Source organism: Chrysochloris asiatica, unplaced genomic scaffold (genome assembly GCF_000296735.1).
Source record: "Chrysochloris asiatica unplaced genomic scaffold, ChrAsi1.0 scaffold00008, whole genome shotgun sequence".
Classification (NCBI taxonomy): Eukaryota; Metazoa; Chordata; class Mammalia; order Afrosoricida; family Chrysochloridae; genus Chrysochloris; species Chrysochloris asiatica.
Window position 1 is genome coordinate 38,507,881 of NW_006408526.1, and position 22,522 is coordinate 38,530,402.

The 22,522-nt window shown below is 43.3% G+C and overlaps 1 protein-coding gene across 3 annotated transcripts in view; it reads left to right on the forward strand.

The window, feature by feature from the left end:
• The window catches only part of GRAMD1B (GRAM domain containing 1B), a 130,556-nt gene that overhangs the window by 55,733 nt on the left and 52,301 nt on the right, over positions 1–22,522 (forward strand). The window contains exon 1 of one of the 3 annotated variants that reach the window (XM_006833932.1): positions 3,966–4,217. The exons of the other annotated variants lie outside the window; for them this stretch is intronic. The gene's annotated coding sequence lies outside the window, so the exon portion shown is untranslated. Of the gene's footprint in view, positions 1–3,965; positions 4,218–22,522 lie in introns of those variants that run through there. 3 annotated transcript variants of the gene reach the window in all.

Consider the following 22,522-nt stretch of genomic DNA (forward strand, 5'->3'; position numbering starts at 1 on the left):
TCAAGTGTGGCAGCGGTAGTGAGGTTGGCCCAGGATCAGACCTTGTTTCGTTCTACTGTGCATGGGGTCGCTGTGAGTTGGTTCCGACAACAACAACAATGTTATTGGTTAGTTTGAATGAGATCATTAGTATCAAGGGTTTAGCAGACTGCTTTGCACATAGTAAGTATTCTTTTTCTATTACTAGGGTAAATATGGTTTTATGTAGCTCAAGTGAGGCTTACTTTATATAACACAGTAGAATGGTCCAGATTTTTATTTCTTTGTTGTATAACTTTCATGTTAGTTAATGAGACCCAATCTGGGGAAAATTGGCAAAGACTATTTATTGGTGACTAAGGAAAGACCATGTACTTCATAGGTTTCAAGGGAATGAGACTTTCATAGATCCAAACTCAATTAAGGACTTCTGAATACCTTTATCCTCACCAGAGATATGTTTGATTATATTTTTCAACAATTGTTATTGTATTTGACCATTAGTGATCATAATGTTGTTGTTATTGTTAAGTGCTGTTAAGTCGGTTCGACTCATTAGCAACCCTGTCTGTATAGGGTTTCCAAGGAGAAATTGGTAGGTTTGAACTGCTGACCTTGTAAGTCGCCTTCCAGTGCTAATCCTACAGCACCACTTCATAGCTTTTATTTATTGGACAGATACATACATACTTTGTGTCAGATTCAGTGATAAGCACATTTTTTTGTATTTGCCTCATTTTAACTCTCACACAATCCAGTAAAATAAGAAACTAAAAAAAAAAAAAAAATTATGACACTCTAAGATTAAGGAGCTAAATCTCAGTGGGTTTCATTTTTCAAAGGTCACAACATTAGTAATTGATAATGCTAGGATTTGCTTTCTGGTCTTTTTGAGACCTAAGCCTGCACTTTTAATCCATTGTTATCACTCTAAACCATGACCATCCTAATAATACAGGGTGGTTTAGAGAGCTGTTCTGCAAACAGTTAATATGCTTAGGTGCTAACTGAGAGATTACAGCTTCAGAGGCACCGCAGAAGAAAGGCCTGGTGACCTATTTCCAAAACATCAACTATTGGAAACCCTGTGGAACACAGTTCTAGTCTGACACATGACATGGGATTGCCATGAGTTAGAAGTAGTTTAGAGCTATTTTAGATGTAAGAAGAATTTGTGCATTTGTATTTTACAGAGAAAGAAACAAAGTCCCTGAAAAGTTACCATGATTTTCGGAAGTCACATAACAAATGAATGTGGTATCCTGGAATAGGCTCTGCCTGTTTGACTTCACCACACTCTTTGTCTGCTCTCTTAATGAAGTGCTCATTCAATGCTGTACCTAATATTCCAACCTGCTGGAGTGACATGAAAGGAAGAGTCTACTACAAGCTTCTTAGGGAGATAAAACCAACAGAATAGCAGAGTTGACAATTAAGTATTAAATTGTGTGCTACTGTCTATCAGGGGACAGGTAGCCAACTTTCCTTGGGTTCTTTCACTTGCCTTTTGAATTTTATTTCATCTTTTTTTTCAGAGTGTAAGGGAGGAATTAAGTAGTCATGCCTTTTTCTGATACAGAAACTGAATCCAAGAGGGGCATGGGTGGGTAATAACTTACTCAGGATCACAAAGCCAGGAAGCAGCAGAGCTAAGCTTTTAATCTAGATCCTATTCCAAAGCCCAAGAGCTTGCCACATCAGTAGCAGGGTAGGCTGGTGCAGTTGAGGAAGAGGTAGTACTTTATTTAGCAGGCAAGGACAAATGAATAGAATTTGGGTAGTGTGTGTCCCTGGGCATTTATTGTCAGTCTGCCTTTTCTTTGGAGTGGGAATTCCTCTAGGTAACTGAGATGGAGGCAGAGAGTCCAAACCCATCTGCTTTCTAGATGCAGTGGCACTGCTATTCAGGCAACAGGATACAAACAGAACCAATTGACAAGATTTTTCCTGATGAGCCTGCAGAGTTTGGTGCTTTCCGAATGAGTTTTTTGTTTGTTTGTTTTTTTGCCAATAGATGCCCAAGTAGCACTAGCTTGCAGTATGGGTCTGGTGATCAGAATACATGTGACATCACTGACTAATATGGTTATTCACCTCTAGCATGTTATCTTGTGAAGCCGTAGCAGTCATATTCAAGTCTGTGCTACAGGAACACCCAAGGAAATCTAATGCATAACTTTGCTGACGCTCTGCTACTCAATGTGTGGTCCATGGAACAGCAAAAGTGGGCATCACCTGAGAGTTTGTCAGCCAGATAGATTCTTGGGCCTTACCCTGTTGTTGATCAAATGGATGTGTGCAGAGTAAAATTGTGTTCCATAGGGTTTTCAAAATCATGATTTTCTGGAAGAAAATTGCCCAGCCTATCTTTCAAGCTGCCTCTGGGTAGGTTGAAACTGCCAACATTTTCACAGTAGTAGCCTGTGCTTAATTGTTTGCAATACCCAGGGACTCTACCCTACCCTGTTGTTGTTAGGTGTCCTTGAGTTGATTTTCAACTGATAGTGACCCCGGGTGACAAGAAAACTGGCCCATCAGGTTCCCTAAGCTGTAATCTTTATGGAAGCATATCACCAAGTCTTTCTCCCTCAGAAGCACTGTGTGGATTTGAACTGTTAATCAAAAGATTGTAGCCTGTGTGCCTAGTCATTGTACTACCAGGGCTTTGTAGCCTATTCTGCTGCTTCCATGTGCTGTATAAGGTTTCCAAGCCTGTAAACCTTTACAGGAGCAAAAACCCTCATCTAGTTTCCATGGAATGGTTGGTGGATTCGAATGGCTGACCTTGCAGTCAGCAGCCCAACGTGTAACTCACTATGCTAGCAGGATTCCTTAGCCTACTGTAGACCTACTGAATCGATGTGTTTTAACAAGATCCTTTAAATTTAAGAAGCACCGAGCTAACCCTAACCATTATTTTTGTTTGCTTCATGTTTATTTTGGTCCAGGTTTGAGCTTCCTTCAGTACTCCCCTCAATAGACGCTGGGTTTTCAAGAACGCACAAGCATACTTAGGGTATCAGACAGTTAATTATCATGGGTTTTAGAGTCAGGCAATTTGGAGCCCCAGCTCAACCACTTTCTGCTGGGACAAATCTCACCTTTTCAGGGTTCCACGTCCGTATCTGTTAGATGGGATTAATAACGAGACCTAAGGAGACATTTGTTGTAGGGATCAAATGGGTGAAATATGAGTGAGAGTGCTTTGGAAGTTAGATGGCTTTCTAAGTATTAGTTAGTAGTAGTGCTGAATAGAATGCCTCTTCCCTTATGGAACACTACTACCATGGTGAGAGAGGGCACAGTGGGTGCTAGGCTTTTTAGTCTCAACACTTCAGTTTTAAGTGGTGCAGCTTAGAGTTTGAAAATTCAGATGACCATGCCTTGTCATGAATCTAAGTGCCTTACTTGTGTGCTGTTTTTCTCATCTTGACCTGCTTAACAAGTGACTATCACAGTTGTCTCCCTAAAAGGTCTGGGAAATGCCATCCTGAAGATCCCCCAACCATTTTCTCAAGCAAATTTTGGTCTCACACTGCTTTACTTCCTCTGTTCCCAAGGCTCTGGCAGTAACAGCAGCTGTCATTCTCTGCAAGATACAAGGTTCTATTTTGAACTGGACACACGTGCTTTTATTTAGTGTCATCTCCTCCATACAGGTCGACCTAATAGGCAACACCTGGGAAATAATTTGTGGCCGCAAAGGGAGCAGAGTCTCCTGGGAGCATCATCTCGTGTTTTGTCAGATTTGGGAATGAAGAAGTGACGCCTGAAGCCCCAGTAGCTCTGTCCTCCAAGCTGGCATAAATAATTGAGAGCTGGCAAGCTGACTGCACCAAAGAGTTGCATTATGTAAACCAGCGTGGTGTGCGCGCTTGCGTCTGTGTGTGTGTGTGTGTGTGTGTGTGTGTGTGCGCGCGCGCGCGCGCCAGAGGAGTGCGTGTCTGAGTGTGTCTGTGCGCCTGTGTGTGCACGCATGAGCCGGCGAACAGCTGTATATGAGGGAGAGAGAAAGACAGCTAGGCTTGGGCGAGGGAGAGAGGAACTTCTGTACAGCTGCATGACCACACCAAATAACAGCCGCAGAGGGAGGTGGGAGAAAAGAAAATAAAGGGGAGTCATGCTTAAAATTCCAGAGCTGTACTAAACAGCAGAGAAAGGAAGCTTCTCCAGCTTGTGAGCACCCTGCCCCCACTCCTTCCCCCCGTTAGAAACAGGGCTTTAAGATGGTCATGGAGGTGAGTGCTCTCCAACCTCCAGGGCCCCCACTCCCTGCTCCCGCCCCTCCCACTGCCCAATGCATGAATGAATGAGTTCCTCTCTGCACTGCACTCTGCTACCGTTCCTAATGGCTTCCAGGTTAGTGCTCACTCGTGCTGACGCTTGTGTGTGTGTGTGTGTGTGTGTGTGTGTGTGTGTATGTGTTTGCGTGCGCGCGTGTGCGTGTGTCAGTCTATCTGTCTTCTCAGGGGATTTTGTGGAAGTGGGAGCTTTATATCTTTGGGGGTAAGACGGGGTCCTGGGGGAGGCTATAGCTAGGACCTCTGTCTGATCGTGTGTCTTTCCAGCTGGCACGGGCTGCTCTGAGCTGCCAGGAACACAAACCTTTCAAGGCAGCGTAAATCCGGAATCCATGTTGTTTGCTTCTGTTCTCTGTTGGGGGACCCGAAAGCAGCCAATCTGACAGCATGTGCAGAGATGCCACATTCTTTTCTCACACGGGTTGTTTTCTTTCTTCTCCCTTTTCCCCTCTTTCCTTTTGTAGTGCTGCTTAAACTGAGCTTTGGAGCACTAAGTGGGGAGTTGGGGAGGAGGGAAGGGTGGGGCTGGGACTGATGGGGTCTCTTTGGCTAGCAAACTTGGAGAAAGGAGGGCGAGGTATTGAATTAATGGTGCGTCATGTAACAGAACTAACCAGGAGCTTCTGGGGAGGTGTAGACTGACCATGTGCTCCCTGTTTCTAACACATCAACTTAGCTCTGGTGTGACCCTGGTGGGTAGAAGGTGACCAAGAGCAGCTCTTAGAAAGAGGAGAGGTAAGGTTCAGGGAGGGATTACCATGTGACCTGTGGACACACACTGCTGTAGAGAGAGTTGCAGTGATGGAGAAGGAGCAAGTAAGTGGGGCATTGATAACTCTCCTGTCTCAGGGAAATAACTGGCTTTGTTAATTCCTTGGCTTTGCTGGCATTTGGCTTGGAGAGTTGCCATGTGTTTTGAGAAAATAGATACCCAGTGGCTGGGCCTTACTCCCCCACACCTCCTTGCATTGTTAGCTATTTGCTTGGTTTGGGAAACTAGAGGGGTGAGGGAGGACTTGGAGCTCACTGTCTCCCTGGGTACTCACCAAGTGATCAATCAGGGCTGGGCAAAGGGCTCTTTGCTTCTTTACCTTTACTGACACATGCTAGTAAGCTGTGCTTCTGTGGATACCTCTACTTCTTACTGTTCTTCTTCTTTCCTCTTCTCTTCCCATCTATCCTTGAATAGGGAAAATAGTTTTTGCCTTTGCCTTGGGTGACACTCCAGGTAGGACCTGGATGCACAGAGAGCTAGCTTTGGAAGAAGGAACTGGTTTATGGTAGCAGTGGAGAGTCAGTGTCAAGGCTATAGGTAGTACTAACTCGTGGAGATTGGAGGTGCGTGGTAAGTAGGGAATTAGCTAGTCTGGTTACCTTTTTAGATGTTTAAGCAACTGCAAAACCACTCATTGGGGAAAGAATGGAAGAATGGGAACTTTCATCATTACATCTAGAAAAAGCAATCTCTTCTTCCTCTCTTCTACCATTCTTTCCAAATTTCCTCTGCTGGTGGGTCAAGCTTGTAGCTTTCACTTAATGGGTGGGCAGGTCATCAAGCATAGATTCCTTGTCTGTGGAGCACATACCCCCGCCACCCCACTTGACTGAGGAGAAAAAGGCTTGCAGACAATACTTTGAGATTTCTACACTGTTGGGACTGTAGGATAAACACTGGACTATGAACCACAAGGTCAGCAGTTCAAGCCCACCACTGTTTCTTGGAAACCCTATACACGGTCTTCAATGGGACTTAACAACAACAGCAACAAGAACACTGTTAGACCAGGAATTCGCAGATTTTGTATAAAGGACCAGATAGTAAATATTTTAGACTTTGCCAGACATTCAGTCTCTGTCACGATTACTTAACTCTGCTATGTAGAGTGGAATCAGTCAAAACATTATATGCTCGAATGAGTGTGGCTGTGTTCCAATAAAATTTCACTTATGGACTCAGAAATTTTTACTTCACAAAATTTTTATTTGTCACAAAAATACCCATTAAAAAAAGTTAAAATCCGTCCTTAGCTTGAGTGGCATACAAAAGCAGCCTATGAGCCACAGTTCGTGTATTCTGACAGTGAAGTCCAGATGATCATCTGAGAAGTGGTCTCTTCAAACTCTTCAAATTGAGTACAAGCAGCTTCATTATATACACATGTGTATGCACGGGTACGGAGTCCTGGTGTGGCGCTGCAGGTTAATGCGCTGGACTGCAAAGCTGGTTTGAATCTCAAGGTTAGTGGTTCAAGCTCACCAGCTACTCCTTGGAAACTTATACAGGGTTGCTGTAGGTCGGCAGCACTTAACAGCAAAACATACACAGATACACCTTTATATAGCTAGGCTACTCAATTCAAGGATGATTTGGTTTTCATAATGACCTCTGAAGCTCATAATGTGCTCTTGATCACCATCTCACTTCAGCATTTGTTAGGGCTTGATATCGCCAGATAGGTGAACTTGTAAGGGAAGTGGGTTTTCCCAAAATTATCCCTATAAATGTTCAGAATTGTGCTGGAGTTGGATTCAGTTGGGTGGGTTCTTCATCATCACCCCCAGAACTCAGGTTTGACTGGTTAGGGGAAGTGGTAGGTGGGTGTGCTCCCTGTGCATCCATTCATTACATCTGTGGCTACTTGGCCAGTAGGCTGAATTGAAGCACTGTAGCCAGGCACTTAGAAGATGACTCATTCCAGATTTCCCTGACTCAAAGGATGACTTCAAAAATATATGTTTGAATCCTGATTGTCAAGCCACCTGGAGTGATGATTCTGCTCTATTTTTGAGCTAGTTAGACCACTTCTCTGCAGGTTAGGTTGACCCCCATTCCTGGGCACCACAGTTTAAGGCAGATGGAAGTGAACTGGAATCCAATCGGAGAAGAAAAAAACCATTGGCTGAGGGATCCAATAACAATAAGGATGAGAAGACTGAAGTGCTTGAGAACCATGTTAAAATATGTGGACGAGGATCTAGACCTTTTCTGCCACTCACAAAAAGGTAGAGATGGAACCTTGTTTCCAATTCAGGAAACAACTTGCACTTAAAACCTATCAGAATTGTCCAAAGGTAAAATGACCTACATCATCAACGAATAACTTCTCTGTCATTTGAGGCAGAAGATTCAGTTTAGACAAAGAACTAAACTGGTTCTTTGTCTAAAGAACCTATCTTCAGAAACTCTCTATGATATCCTGGTGCTGATATCATAGGGAGTTTCTGAAGATAGGGTTGAGGAATGAGAATTCATTTCACCAGAAGAAAGAAGGATAGGGATGGAAGTGGGGTTGGGCTTGATGAACTGACCTCATATCTGGGGAAGAAGGACTAAAAGAAAACCGTATGAAGTATATACAATACTGATGGGAGTAAGAGCCAATGAGAAGGGAAGGACCACAAAGGGAAACTCTGGAATTTTGAATCCTGGATATATTTGAAATTAGGATAATGCCTATGTTGTTGTTGTTATGTGCCGTGGAGTTGGTGCCGACTCATAGCAACCCTGTACAGGGTTTCCGAGGCTGTAAATCTTTAGGGAGCAGGAAGCCTCATCTTTCTCCCGTGGAACATCTGGTAGTTTCGAACTGCTGACCTTGCGGTTCACAGCCCAATTCATAACCACTACGCTACCAGAGCTCCTAATGCCTATATTAGGTGACAGGTATCTGATTAAAGCTGGGCAGATTGGCTGACCTCTTCAGTCTTCTTTGTTCTAAACTTTCTATGATTCAACCATAATGATTACTTTTCATCCTGTTTCAGTTTGATCTCTACCAGAAAAAGAAGTCAGAACTAGGCTTGAATCCATAAGAGTCAGGGAGGGACTAGCAATTTGCGTAGGCTCTAACAGTGCGGCTCGGGGAGGATCACTGTACACACTGAATGCTGTTTCTTAGTGACCTGCACACCCCTTTGGCTATTTAACATGAAACTTTCTGGTGACAATCCTGCAACAACCTTCTGGTGTTGTGGCTCTGACCAGTGGAGTGCTGGTGATGTGGAATTACCCATCCACCCAGGCTGCCCGACTCTTATTTAGGATCCTTCACCCAATTTAAATCTGAGTACTTCTACGTCTCTCAGAAATCCACAGTTTCCTTTATACTCTGTTTGCCATCATCTCTTACATCTTTGTAGGGATTATGCAGAGTTCTCACATAAAAACTGAAGCTCCAAGAGAAATAGATTGTTCCTAGATTATATGCAGGGAAGGGCCAGAGTCAGGAAAGTCTCCTTGTTCTGGATTCTTAACTACTGACTTGCTATTCTCTTGTATGTCTTCCTGGTTCCTAGGACAGGTGATGAGGGGAGAGATTTTAGCTGAGACCAGTTCCTCTTATCACACAGTGTTAAATAATTCCCATGTCCGTTTCTCTCACCTGATGTAAGCCCCTTGAAGTTGTCCCTAATGCCTCGAACATTACCTGGCATGGAGTATAATGAAAGCCGGTTCCTAACTTCGCGATTCTGACTCACGGCACCCCCATGTGTTTCAAAGTAGAACTGTGTCCATAATGTAATCCTCATCAGATGTGTGTTGGCTGCATGAGTATTTCTCTTGCCAGGGACGGGGGAGGGGCCCATGATGAGCAAACCTAGAAGAAGCTGGAGGTTCTTTTCAGTTGAACTCCTCTCTCCTGACCTTGTTCCAGTGGTTTGTGGCCTCCCAGTGAATGGGAAATCTCTCTCAAGGAAGGGGCTTCCCGGGATAGCTTAGCGCCTTTCTGCTTTCACAAGGTCCAGTTCCCATGAGAGTTGACGCTCCTACAATACTTTGGGTGGTATTGTACTTAGGTTTGTAGTGAGTCCATTTAAAAGTATCTGTTGAGTCCCTACTGTGTCCCCAAGGAATCCTTGTGGGATTGGGCTGCTAACCTCAAGTTCAGTGGTTCAAATCCACCAGCCACTCTATAGGAGAATGGTGAGGCTTATAGCCCCTGTAAAGATTTACAATCTGGGAAACCCTGTGGATCCTACATTGTCCTATAGGGTCTCTGTGAGTTGGAATTGACTCAACAGCATGGGTACTGTGTACCCAGTAGTAAGTATAGTATTGTGTGGATACAAAGGCCACAGTGTGATCCCCATTCTACTTGGCCCTTAGAATATGTATTACAAAGTTAGAAGCACATAGTAGGTGCTCATTTATATGCTTGTTGAAGTACAAGGAATTAGCAATATTAATTCTAAAGACTCTTAAACTCAGAGAGTTGGCTAGATAATGATGGTCACAGAGGGTCATGGATTGTTGTTAAGTACTGTGGAGTCGGTTCCGACTCATAGAGACCCTGCACAGGGTTTCCAAGGCTATAAATCTTTACGGGAGCAGAACACCTCATCTTTCTCCCGCGGAACAGCAGGTAGTTTCGAACTGCTGACCTTGAGGTTGGCAGCCCGACTTGTAACCACTACACTACCAGACAGTCATGGATAAATAAGTAAAATGACACTTAGAAATCTCTTACCCAAACATCGAGCTAATTACAACTCATAGCAACCCTGTATAGGATTTCCAAGGCTCATAATTCTACAGTGATGGAAAGTCGAATCTTTCTCCTGTGGAGTGGCTAGTGGGTTTCAACTGCCAGTCTTGTGATTAGCAGTCCAGTGCGTTTCCTCAGTGCTACCAGGGCTCCCTTGTTGTTGTTAAGTGCCGTGGAGTCAGTTCCGACTCATAGCGACCCTGTATAGGGTTTCCAAGGCTGTAAATCTTTACAGGAGCAGAAAGCCTCATCTTTCTCCCATGTAACAGCTGGTAGTTTCAAACTGATGACCGTAAGATTAGCAGCCCGATTCATAACCACTATGCTACCAGAGCTGTTCAAACAAGTATGAGAGCATCTGGTGAGTGCTCAGTCATTGGAGATATCAAGCAGAGCAGCTGAGGCCAGAACCTTTGCTGAGGTCCCTTTCCAATAGCAGTCTGTGATTTTAGATCAGTTTAGCCAACACCCTGCCTGCGAACCCAGCAGGACTGTCCCCAATTGTTAGGTGTTTGTCTTGTGAACACACTCAGGAAAACGAGATTGTCCATCACCAGTAAGTCTCTATGTGTAATCTTAATCTCTCCTGCTTTCTCTTAAATTTTCATCTCTCCAGCCTTGTGGCGGTAGGGGCAAACTGAAGATGTCAACAGCAACAATCTGTAGTCTTACCTGCGTCTTTGCCAGGCAGAAAGGACACAATTGAGTTCATTCTATTTTTAACACTTTTACTCCATGAGCAATTATAAACAGCCCTTTTCTTTGGGGATACACATTCTAATTAGGTTTATTCACTGTAAAATTCCATCCCTCACCCCAGTAATGTAGGTTGTAATCATTCAGTGGACAAGGAATACGGAAAGATAAGACTTTTTCTTTTTCTTCTTTTAGTATTGAACTGTATTTAAAACTTTTTATTGTGATTTGGGAGTTATAGAACAAGTTGGCTTTCTATTTGGTAATTTACACATTTTGATTCCTGACATTGATTGCAATCTACAATGTAACAGCATTCTTTCCGCTTTGTCCCTGAGTTTATCATTTCCATTCTTCCTCCTTTCTCATCCCTCTCTGCTTTCTAAGTTTTATCCCTGGGCAAATGTTGCCATTTAATCTATTATGGTTGGTTGTTTTAGGGCGTGTGTACCTCCCTAGTTTTATTGTTCACCTTATGTTGTTTTTCTTGTTGTTAAGTGTCGTCGAGTCCGTTCCAACTCATAGCGACCCTGTATAGGGTTTCTGAGGAGTGGTTGGTGGGTTTGAACTGCCGACCTTATGGTTAGCAGTCCAGTGCACATCAGGGCTTCTGAAAGTTGAGCCTTGGGAGTAAGTCCATTTTTCTTAAGGGTGCTAAACAACTCAAGATTTAAACTCCTATCCCTTGATATTTAGACTTGAGACCAGACCAGCAAAGGGCCCGGAAGTGGTGTCATGTTTTATTTTTGTGACTCCAGAGATCAGAATAAAGACCCAATGGGCTTATGCTATAAGAAGGCAGATTTGGGGTCAGTTTAAGAAAGAACTGTCTAACAGAGTATACCAACAGTAGGAAAGAGGGCCCTGAGAAGAACTCATTTTTTGTTCATGCATCACAGCATCTGTGCTCCCAGACTCTGCTAAAGACACTGGACAGACAACACAGGAAACACGGTGAACAGGGCTCCAAGTCCTGCGGAGCTTTCAGTCCAGTGGCAAACAACTAAACATCAAAGGAGCAGATACTTTTTAGTTCCTGTTAAGTGCCATGAAGAAAAAGCTAATGATGCGGTAATGATTGCCTGGGAGTAGGGAGACCACTTTGGATGGAGTGCTCACTCCAGATGGGCGGCTCTGAGAAGGTGGCATTTGAGCTGCAGAGGAACCAACCATTCAAAACTCTAGAGTAAGATTTGTAGGCAGAGGGGCCAAGTACAACTATCCTGAGGCAGGAGTGAACTTGGTGTGTTCACGGGACATAAGGATAATAAGGTTGGATGAGAGTGAGGGATCTGGTACAAGTTGAAATTGGGGAAGCAGTTCCCAAGTTTGGATCCCAGGATGCCTGGTTGTTAAATGTTTCTCTTAGGTGTTATGAACGCTTGTTCCCAGAAGGTTAGGGAAAGGCAGTGTGGTACATTTGAGACCTTCTGCCGTGGGCTTATGAGCTCTTCTGCTAAAACAACTCATGTCTGACTTCTGACACTGGTTCTGTAACATCATTCACACTTTCATAATTTGTTCCTCTCCAAAATATCCATAAAGAGAACAGGAACCCTGACTTCTCCCTCCGCTCCGGTAGGAGACAAAGAAAACTTATTTTTGTTTTTGTAGGAAGGGGAGGGGGAAAGTGGGTCAGGCTGTATTGGCATTTCAAGCATGGAGTCCTGGTTCTATTGCAGGCTTTAGTCTCCATGGAAATGAAAAATAGTGTTTGTCATGCCTGTTCCTGGATTGAATTCCAAACTCTGGGGCTGAACAGAAGAAGTAGGAAAACCAGGGAGTGGGGGTGCGGATTGGGCAGAGGCCGCAACCACTCTAATGAGGGATCTGTTTGATTTGAGTAGAAACGCTGAGTGAACTTTGCCCAATCTTCAGCCCCCTCTTCACCCATCATTTCTCTGGACTAAGAACATACCAGTGTGGTACAGTAAGAAAAGCTCAGGGGACTGCAAGGTTGGTTTGAACCATTAGGTAGGCGGTTCAAGCTCACCAGTCATTCCTCAGAAACCCCATACAAGGCAGCTATGAGTCGGAACTGACTTGACGACATTTAACAACAAGAACACCAGTAGAAGGGTAATTGAAGTTTTATTTTTTATCTGGTTAGCCAAAGACATTCCCTGGATCTTATCCTCTGTTAATCAATAAATTAACCAACAACTGAAGTCACTGCTTTCCCTTAAAATAAATCATTTGTTCCAGGCTTAAGTAAATCTCTAATAAGAATATGCCCATGTATTATGAAATTAGTCAGCTGACTGCCAGTGCTTTCGATGGGCTCTGCCACCTTTCCATCTCTTTATAAGATTAAAAAAAAATTAATTCTCTGTACTATTTGAACTATATAGGAAAGGAAGAGTCAATCATTAGAGCTCTTTTTGGTCATCAAAGTGCCCTGAATCATCTGCAGAATATTCGCAAAGATGGGGACCAATGAGAAAGCACAGAAAGAGAGACACTTGGCCAAATGTGGTCAGTGTGAGCGAATATTTGGATGATCAGTGGCTAGTTAGGAGTCTAGAGTATTCCCAGCCATCCATATGTAAGTTTTCTTATAAATAGAACAATCCAGTCTAGTTCCACCTTCTTGGTTCCAAATCACAGACTGTGCCTGTCCTTGAATACCTTTTAAACATCACTCAAAGGTCCAGCTTGGAAAATCCCCAGAAAATTTCAGCAAGTTCAGGACATTATATCCCACACAGAAGGGAGGGGAACAAGATATTCAACTTTGTCAAAATCTTACTCTTGCAGCCCTGGGAGAGGCCCAGTTAGGATCTGCAGTTGGCATCTGTATGATCTCCAATAGGAAAGAAAGGCATCATCCCGGGAACTCTGTCCCTTCCTACACCTACTGCAATGAATACTGCTAAATCCAGTCCAAAGTGTGGCATGCTGGGACATGGCCGGGACCCAACTTTAACATAAAATTGGGAAGAGAACCTACACCACTTCAAAAAACAATTACCAAAATTTATTCTAGGAGCAATCCCACCTGTTTCTTCAATCAGGTAATCATAGTTTTGATATGAAAGGCACAGTTGGCTTTTTCTCATTTAGAAGAAACCAGACCCAGTGTCATGAGATTGTTCTTAAGTGATTGTTATTGTTAGCTAGCTACCATAGGGTCGGCCCCCTACTCATGTTAATCCCAGGCACAACAGAATTCAATGCTACCCTGTCCTGTGCCATCCTCTTGATTGGTTGTGGGTTGGACCATTGAGATCCACAGGGTTGTCATTGGTGGGTTTTCAGAAATAGAGCACCAATCCTTAGTTGAGAAGCCTATTGAGCATCATAGCTACAAGTCTCAACTGACAGATAAGTGGTAGCTGTATATGAGGTGCATTGACCGGAATCAATCCTGGCTCTTCCTTATGGAAGGAAACAATTTACCACTGACCCACCACTTCCCTGGGCACACAAAAAGTGGGGTTCCATATATGGTCATGGGGAACTCCTTTTAAAAATAACACTGTACTTCTCCTTTCAGACCCTCATCCCACCCAGTACCCTAAAAACTGTTAGGATTCAGGAGAAGCAACTGAGACTTGCAATGCCTTGCGATGCTTAGCACGCTGGGTGTGGGTGACAGAGGAACTAAACATCTTGCTACCTGGTAAGCCCTTGGTTGAAAATCATGTCATTTCTTTGGACCTGTGTTTCCTATCTTTAAGAGTGAGAAGACTGGACCAGATAAGCCTTTCTAGTTCTTTCTGTGAACCAGTGTTCTTACGGTTTATTTTCAGTGGGCTAGGGAGGCTGAGACCAGGAAATGTTCAGGAAAATGATCATAAGTAGTCATGAGTGACTCTGGTATCCTGTGTTCTAAGGAGGGAATGTCCCAGAAAAATTTGAGTCCCTACTGGAATTTGTGATTTGGACCTTTCTTTCCCTTCTACAAGGTTCTTTGGCATCTGTCCTTCTTGTGTACCATGCTGTGCTTTTCTGAGGGTGCAGAGCAACTGAGACACTGGTAAGAAATAAGCAGACATACAGAGAGTAGTTGAAAAAGTAACCATCTTTAGAGCATCTCAGAATTTGACACTTATTGGAGTAGGCCAGCTTACCAATGAAGGTATTTGCAGGGAGTATGTAAATTCCATGCAAATACCATGCAAATGTACCTACAGTCTTCCTATCTCAGACATTTGAACTTGAATAATGGGAAAATTCAAAGTGAATTTCCCTGGCTAGTTTACCTGGATATTTGTAGTGGCTTTATAAAGAACTGAAGAGGAATCTAGATGGACCAATATGGTTGATAATAGAGCAGTCATCTATAAGGAGTTAGGGACTACCAGATGATAAAATCAGCTTCCACCAGATGCAACCCAAATTGAGGAGAAATGAGCTCTAAAGATCATTGCCACACTTTTATAACTAAATAAAGGCGGCATTGCCCATCAGGTACCAAGTCTTAGCCTTGCTTTCTCTCCTAAACCATAGCCTAATGCCCAACCCCCATCAACTCAATTTGGAATTCAGTACTGGCAGACTGAGTATGTGTTGAGCCCAATTGATGTTACTATATAGAGAATCCACCCAAGCTGGCAGACACTGAATAGTTGATCTTTATCTGAGGCAGACATTTCATTCCCTCTGGTTTCATATATGGTCATTTCTTGGGAGTAACCAAGCCAAACAAAACCAAACTCACTGCTATCAAGTCATAGTGACCCTCTGGGACAGAGTGGACCTGCCCCATTGAGTTTCTGAGGTTGTAAATCTTTACGAAAGACTCCATGGAGTGGTTAGTGGACTTGAAATGCCAACCCTTTGACTAGCAACTGACATTTTGATCATAGGACCAAGTCTTAGCCCTAGCTAGGGCACCTTTCCATGGGAATAGTGATGGTGATAGTTACCTTCTGTGGAGTCGGGTCTGACTCATAGCAACCCTGTAGAGCAGGGGTGGGGATCCTTTTGTCTGCCAAGAACCATTTGGATATTTATAACATCATTCATGGGCCATACAGAATTATCAACTTAAAAATTAGTCTGTTATATTTGGTCAGATACTTAATTAACTCACCCCTAATGTGGTGGTATGGAGTCCTGGTGTGGCACTGTAGGTTAATGCGCCAGACTGCAAAGCCATTGAACTGCAAGGTCGGTGGTTCAAGTTCACCATCTGCTCCTCAGAAAACCTGTACAGGGTTGCTATGGGTCAGAACCGACTCGACAGCACTTTACAACAACAATGTGATAGCTGGAACTGAACTGCGATCACCTCGGCAGGGCCAGACCAAATGATTTCCTGGCCTTATATGAGCCGATCCCATGCGAGTAAAGTTTTACTAAAGGTAATACAGAAACAGCTGCAAGCATACATTGACAGAGAACTTCCAGAGGTTCAAGCTGGATTCAGAAGAGAACATGGAACGAGAGATATCATTGCTGATGTCCGATGGATCTTGACTGAAAGCACAGAATACCAGAATGATGTTTACCTGTGCTTTATTGACTATGCAAAGGCTTTCGATTGTGTGGATCATGACAAGCTATGGACAACATTGAGAAGTATGCCTATTCCTGGACACTTAATTGTGCTCATAAGGAATCTGTACATGGACCAAGCAGTAGTTGTTTGAATAGAACAAGGGAACACTGAATGGTTTAAAATTAAGATTCTTTCACCATGCTTATTCAGGCTTTATGAAGAAAAATGTAGCATCAGGATTGGAGGAAGACTCATTAACAACCTGCGATATGCAGATGATACAACCTTGCCTGCTGAAAGTGAAGAGGACTTAAAATACTTACTGGTAAAGATCAAAGACCACGGCCTTCGGTATGGATTTGCATCTCAATGTAAAGAAAACAAAAATCCTCACCACTGGACCAATAAAAAACATTCTTGTCAATGGAGAAAAGATTGAAGTTGTCAAGGACTTCATTCTTCTTAGATCAACTATCAACACTCATGGAAGCAGCATTCAAGAAATCAGATGACATATTACATTAGGCAGATCTGCTGCAGAAGACCTTTTTAAAGTGTTGAAGAGCAAAGATGTCAGCTTGAGAACTAAGGTATGCCTGACCCATGGTATTTTCAATAACCTCATCTGCATGAGAAAGATAGACAGTGAATAAGGAAAACCATAGAATTGATGCTTTTGAGTTTTAGTGTTGGAGGAGAATATTGAAAATGCCATGGGCTGCCAAAAGAACCAACAGATCTGTGTTGGAAGAAGTGCAGCCAGAGTGCTCCTTGGAGGCCAGGATGGCCAAACTTCATCTCTCACACTTTGGACATATTGTCAGGAGGGACCAGTTGCTGGAGAAGTATATCATGTTTGGTAAGGTGGAAGGTCAGAGAAAAAGATGCAGACCCCCCAGCGAGATGGATTGGCCAAGTGACAGCATCGATGGGCATGGCAACAATAGTGAGGTTGGCCCAGGACCAGACAGTGTTTGTTTTGGTTGTGCATAGGGTCACTATGAGTCGGTACTGACTCGATTTCACCTAGCAACAACAACAACATATTAGCCTAGAGCCAGACATTCCCCACCCCTGCTGTATAGAGTTTCCGAGCTATAAATCTTTACGGGAGCAGAAAGTTTCATCTTTCTTCTGCAGAACGGCTGGTAGATTCAAACTGCTGATCTTTTAGTTAGCAGCCCAACTTGTAACCCACTACTCTACCAGAGTTCCTTTTCCTTGGGAGGAGCAGTGGTTCTCAAGCATCAAAATCATCTATTGTGTTTGTTTAACATGCAGATTCTGAACATTTAAATTTATTGGGTAGGGTGGAACTGCGGCTGAGCCTGGGATTCTGTGATTTAAGGATGCAGCCCAGGTGGTCCTGATCCCTATTGTAGGAAGTAATTTTTAGGAACATCCAAAGCATTTCCCCATAACCCTCTGAGCAAAAGGGGCTAGGATAATTTATTCCACACTTTAAAGAGAAGAACCGGAGCTTTCTTAAATATAATAGCAGCACCTTTTTATTGAACACCAGTACATGCCTGGCACTATGCTGTATGTTTTACATATGTTATTTTATTAAACACAGCAATCTGAGAAGATAGATAGATATTGTCTCTTGTTTTTTCCAGCAAGAAAAGGGTGAGTCAGAGGCCAGGGATATACGACAACTAAATGGCAGAACTGGGATTCAGAGGTGGACCTGTGGATGCTAGAGATGGACAATTAATCATAATGCATAATACCATTCAGGCCTCCAACAAACAAATGTTGCATTTAAAGCTGGCATTCTAAATTCTCATTAGATGCTCTTTCTATCAGGTGGAGTGTCCTGGGTTGTCTGACTCATTTTTATAAAAAATGACCAGTGACCCTGACGCTGAACCCATTCCAGCTGGCTATTTGATCCTGTAGGTCACTGTAGGACTGGACTTGGAAGAAACAATAAAGTGAATGTGAAGTGCACAAGTGTTGGGGAGCTGGAGTGAGCATCTGGCTGAGAATGACCCAGGGCCGGAGCAGCCAGGCTTAGGGGAGACACTGTGACAAGAGAGTCAGAAAGGAGCTGCTGATGTCTGAGCAGGTGGTGATAGGAGACCAGAGTGACAGACACATATTTGGCAATCCCTAGGGTTGAAATAATTGATTTCTCTGCAGGCAAGCAAGTTAACATGAATGAGGAACACCGGAACACCATTTACCTATTCTGTTCTGTTCAGGGTTCTGCAAAATGTACAGGTGGCTGATGAGGGAGCTGGCTTGCTGACAAGGTCCGCCTGTGCTGACAGAACCATATTGGGGTAAGGATGGGAAAAGAGAGCCAAGCAAACTGCTACAGCAGCCACCCTGTCTTGAGGCAGTGATTGGGGGTGGGGGAAGGAATGCTGCAAAAGGCACTGCAGAGAAAGCCAAAGAACTTTGGTTCTCTTCTCGTAGTACCTTCTTTCAAAGGGGTTCTGCTTTAGGAATTAGGGTCAAATTATAGCATGAGGTATAGCAGGATGTTCCTGGGTGGTGCAAATGATTAATAAACTCAGATGCTAACCAAAAAGGTGAAGGTTTGAGCCCATCCAGAGGCACCTCAGAAGGAAGACCTGGCAATTTCCTGGAGAAATGGAAGAAATCACCACTGAGAACCTAGAGCAGTTCGAAACTGCCAGCTGTTCAGCCGGAGAAAGATGAGGCTTTCTGCTCCCATAAAGATTTACAGCCTCAGAAACCCTGTGCAGGGTCAGTATGAGTCAGAACCGACTCCACGGCACATAACAACAATAACAAGAAGTCAGAATCACTTGATGTTGTTCTTAGGTGCTGATGAGTCGGTTCTGACTCATAGTGATCCTATGCACAGCAGAACGAAACATTGCCCCTTGCTGTACCATTCTCACAATTGTTCCTACCCTTGAGCCCGTTGCTGCTGTCACTGTGCCAATCCATATCTTTGGGGATCTTCCTCTTTTTCAATGACCATCCACTTTTCCAAACATAATGTCCTACAGGGACTACTCCCTCCTGATAATATGTCCAAAATACGAGAGACAAAGTCTCACCATCCTGGCTTCTAAGGAGCATTCTGGCTATACTCCTTCCAAAACAGATTGGTTTGTTCTTCTGGCAGTCCATGGTACTTTCTGTATTCTTCTCCAATACCATAATTCAAATGCATCAATTCTTTGGTCTTCCTTATTCTTTGTCCAACTTTCACATGTATATGAGGCTGTTGAAAATACCATGGCTTGGGTCAGGTGTTCCTTAGTTCTCCAATTGATATCTTTGCTCTTGAACACTTTAAAGAGGTCTTGTGCAACAGATCTGTTTCATGCAATACATCATTTGTTTTCTCGACTGCTGCTTCCATGAGTGTTGATTGTGAACCCAAGCAAAATGAAGTCTTTGACAATTTCAATCTTTTTTCCATTTATCTTAATGTTTATTGGTCCAGTTGTGAGGATTTTTATTTCCTTTACATTGAGGTGTAACCCATACCAAAAGCTGTCCTCTTCGATCTTCATAAGTAAGATGGCAACTGGTTATTAGCAAAGTAACCAGACGAGAACTGAAATACTCATGTTGTTGTTGTTAAATGCCATTGAGTCGGTCCGACTCATAATAAGCCTTTATAGGATTTCCAAGAAGCAACTGGTGATGTTGAAGGCCTTAAAAATAGTAAAGATAGGGAAATCACAGAATGACCTCTGGGGCCTCTAGAGTGGGTTACTGATGGCTGGTGGGGTGTCTCAGTGGGCCAATTCTTCGGAAATGTTGATGATTACAGGATTTTTCTTAAGGATCAGTTAAAGAATGTTATGTTTCAATAATACATAGTTGCTTATAGCTCTGTATTGTTGTTGTTGTTGTTAGGTGCCATCGAGTCGGCACCGCCCCATAGCGACCTTATGCACAGCAGAATGAAACACTGTCCAATCCTGGGCCAACCTCACTACTGTTGCCACACTTGAGTCCATCGGCCAATCCATCTCGTTGGGGATCTTCCTTTTTTTCTCTGACCCTCCACCTTACCAAACATGATATTCTTCTCCAGTGACTGGTCCCTTCTGACAATATGTCTGAAGTATGAGAGACGAAGATTGGCCATTTTGGCCTCCAAGGAGCACTTTGGCTGCACTTCTTCCAAAACTCTGTATAGTCCATTCTATATATTGTTGTTATTGTTGTTGTTAAGTACCGTGGAGTCAGTTCCGACTCATAGTGACCCTGCACAGGGTTTCCGAGCTGTAAATCTTTATGGGAGCAGAACGCCTCATCTTTCTCCCACGGAACCATTGGTAGTTTCAAACTGCTGATCTTGAGGTTGGCAGTCCAACTTGTAACCACTACGCTATAGCTCTGTGTAGTCCATTCTATTTTATGCTTTCATATTGTCGTCCTCATACTGTTGTGTCTTCCTTTCCACTACCACACCCTCCCTGATCCCTAGACCTCTCCCCTGGCTAATTCCAACACATTTTTTTTCAGAATCTGGCTCCAGTGTCATATTCCCAAGGAAGCCTTTTCTGATCCCTAGAGTCTCGGTGCCCTTACTCTCTCCATACTCTGATCACACCATCCACTGCTGATATTAAAATGAGAGGAATGCTTGTCTAGCTCTTCCTGACTATACACGTCCCAAGCAGAAGAATCCTCTGAAATCCACCAATGTGAACTTACATGCTTAGCTGCTCAGTAAATGTTTATGGAACTGAAGAACAAGATATGAAGTTGTATCACCTTGGTTAGACACTTAACCTGCTTTGTTCTCTGGTTTCTCAAACGTGAGGTTAAGAGTCATATGTACTCATCCCATATACTAATCCTAAACTCTGGAAAAGAGTTTTAATCTAATAGCCCACCCAATACCAGTCTTCCTAAGGTCTTTTCTAGCTTTAAAATCCCAAGCTTTGGAAATAGAATACAATGCTAAAACAATAGTGCACCACAGAGTTTGAGATACATAGGAATTGGGTTTGTTTGACTGAACATTCACATCAATGAGAAAATGTTGTGGAGGTGGTTGTTAAGTGCCATTGAGTCTGTTATGATTCATAGTGACCCTGTATAGGATTTCCAAGGAGCAACTGGTATGTTTGAACTTCCGACTTTGCCGTTAATAGTCCAGTTCTTATCCTATAGAGCCACATGGGATATTTTATCCTATAAACTCCATGGGACAATGAGGAACCATTTAAAAGAGTTTTAGGACTCTAGCAAACTTAGTAAGGCTCCTAGTGCGGCGCTGTACGATCAGCACTGGACTTCGCACCACAGGGTCGGCAGTTCAAACCCACCGGCTGCTCCTCAGAAACCCTACACAGGGTTGCTATGAGTCGGAACTGATTTGACAGCGCTTAACAACAACAACAAACAACAACAGCAGCAAGCTTAATGATGATTTTAATGAGTTAGAGGTATGACTCCAAACATGAGCTTCTTGGAAATGGTCAAAGTTCAAGTGGGTAGAGCATGGGGGAATGAGGGGAGTGGGATGCTTGGGCTCTTAGTCTTAAGGTGTGAATGTTGTTCTGGCTGGCTATAGGTGACTGAAAGAGGAAATGGCATTCCAGAGAGAGAGAGTGAGAGAGAAGGTAAGACCTGGAAGAGTGAGCGGGTACGGCACAGGTCTGTAAATAGGCCTTGAATGCGGAAGTAGAAAACATGCTGGAAGCAGTAGTCACAGAGGGGTTTTCAAAGGTAGGCTGGAGTGAGGTAAATTAAGGAATTTGTATGCCATAGTTTGGAGTTCACATTATATTCTAAGGGGAGGGTTGGTTGTGTGCCACCGAGTCGGTTCTGACTCATAGCGACTCTGTATAGGGTTTCTGAGGCTGTAAGTCTTTAGCAGAGCAGAAAGTCTCATCTTTCTCCTTGGAGTGATGGTAGACTCAAACTGCTGACCTCTGTGTCACCAGGGCTCCTTTCTTAGGGGATAGGAAGCTATAAGAGGACTGAAACAGTGGTCAAAAAGGTCAAGTCTGCTTTATAGAATGTTTATTTTGACTGCAAAGTAGAGAATGGATTGGAGCTTAGAGGCATGAAGTGAGACCTTCCTTCTTTCTTTTCAGTTACCCACAGGCCTTCCTTCCATTTATCTGTCCATCTATTCATCTGTCCATCCTCCCCTCAAACACAAATTATTGATCCCTTGGTTCTGAGAACAAGCTCTATAATCACATGGGCCTGCATTTTGAATCCTGTTCTGCCACACACACACACCCCTCTGTGTGACTATGGGTGAGCTATTAGATCTGTCAAGAATTAAGTTTTATCACCTGTACAAAACAATAAAAAAAAAAGGGATATTGACAATAATATCAATTTGTTCTTTATAGGTTGGTTGGGAAGAATAAGTCACATGTAATGTTTAATAAATGCTGGCTCAGTGGTTAGGAGCTCATAAAAATGTGTTATCTTTTAGCTATTTTTATTGATATGAACAGGTTTGAGATACCGATTTGAGAGCAGTTGTACCACTGGGAATTGTTGATGTCATCATGGGTGTGAAGATGCTCCCTATGATGGGATTTAGATCTGCATTTATTGGACACTGTGCTGCACCGTGTGGGAAGTAAAAGGGTGTGAACCTCCTGGAGTTTGCAGGCCTTTGCTTTGTACACCAGATGGAAGATGCT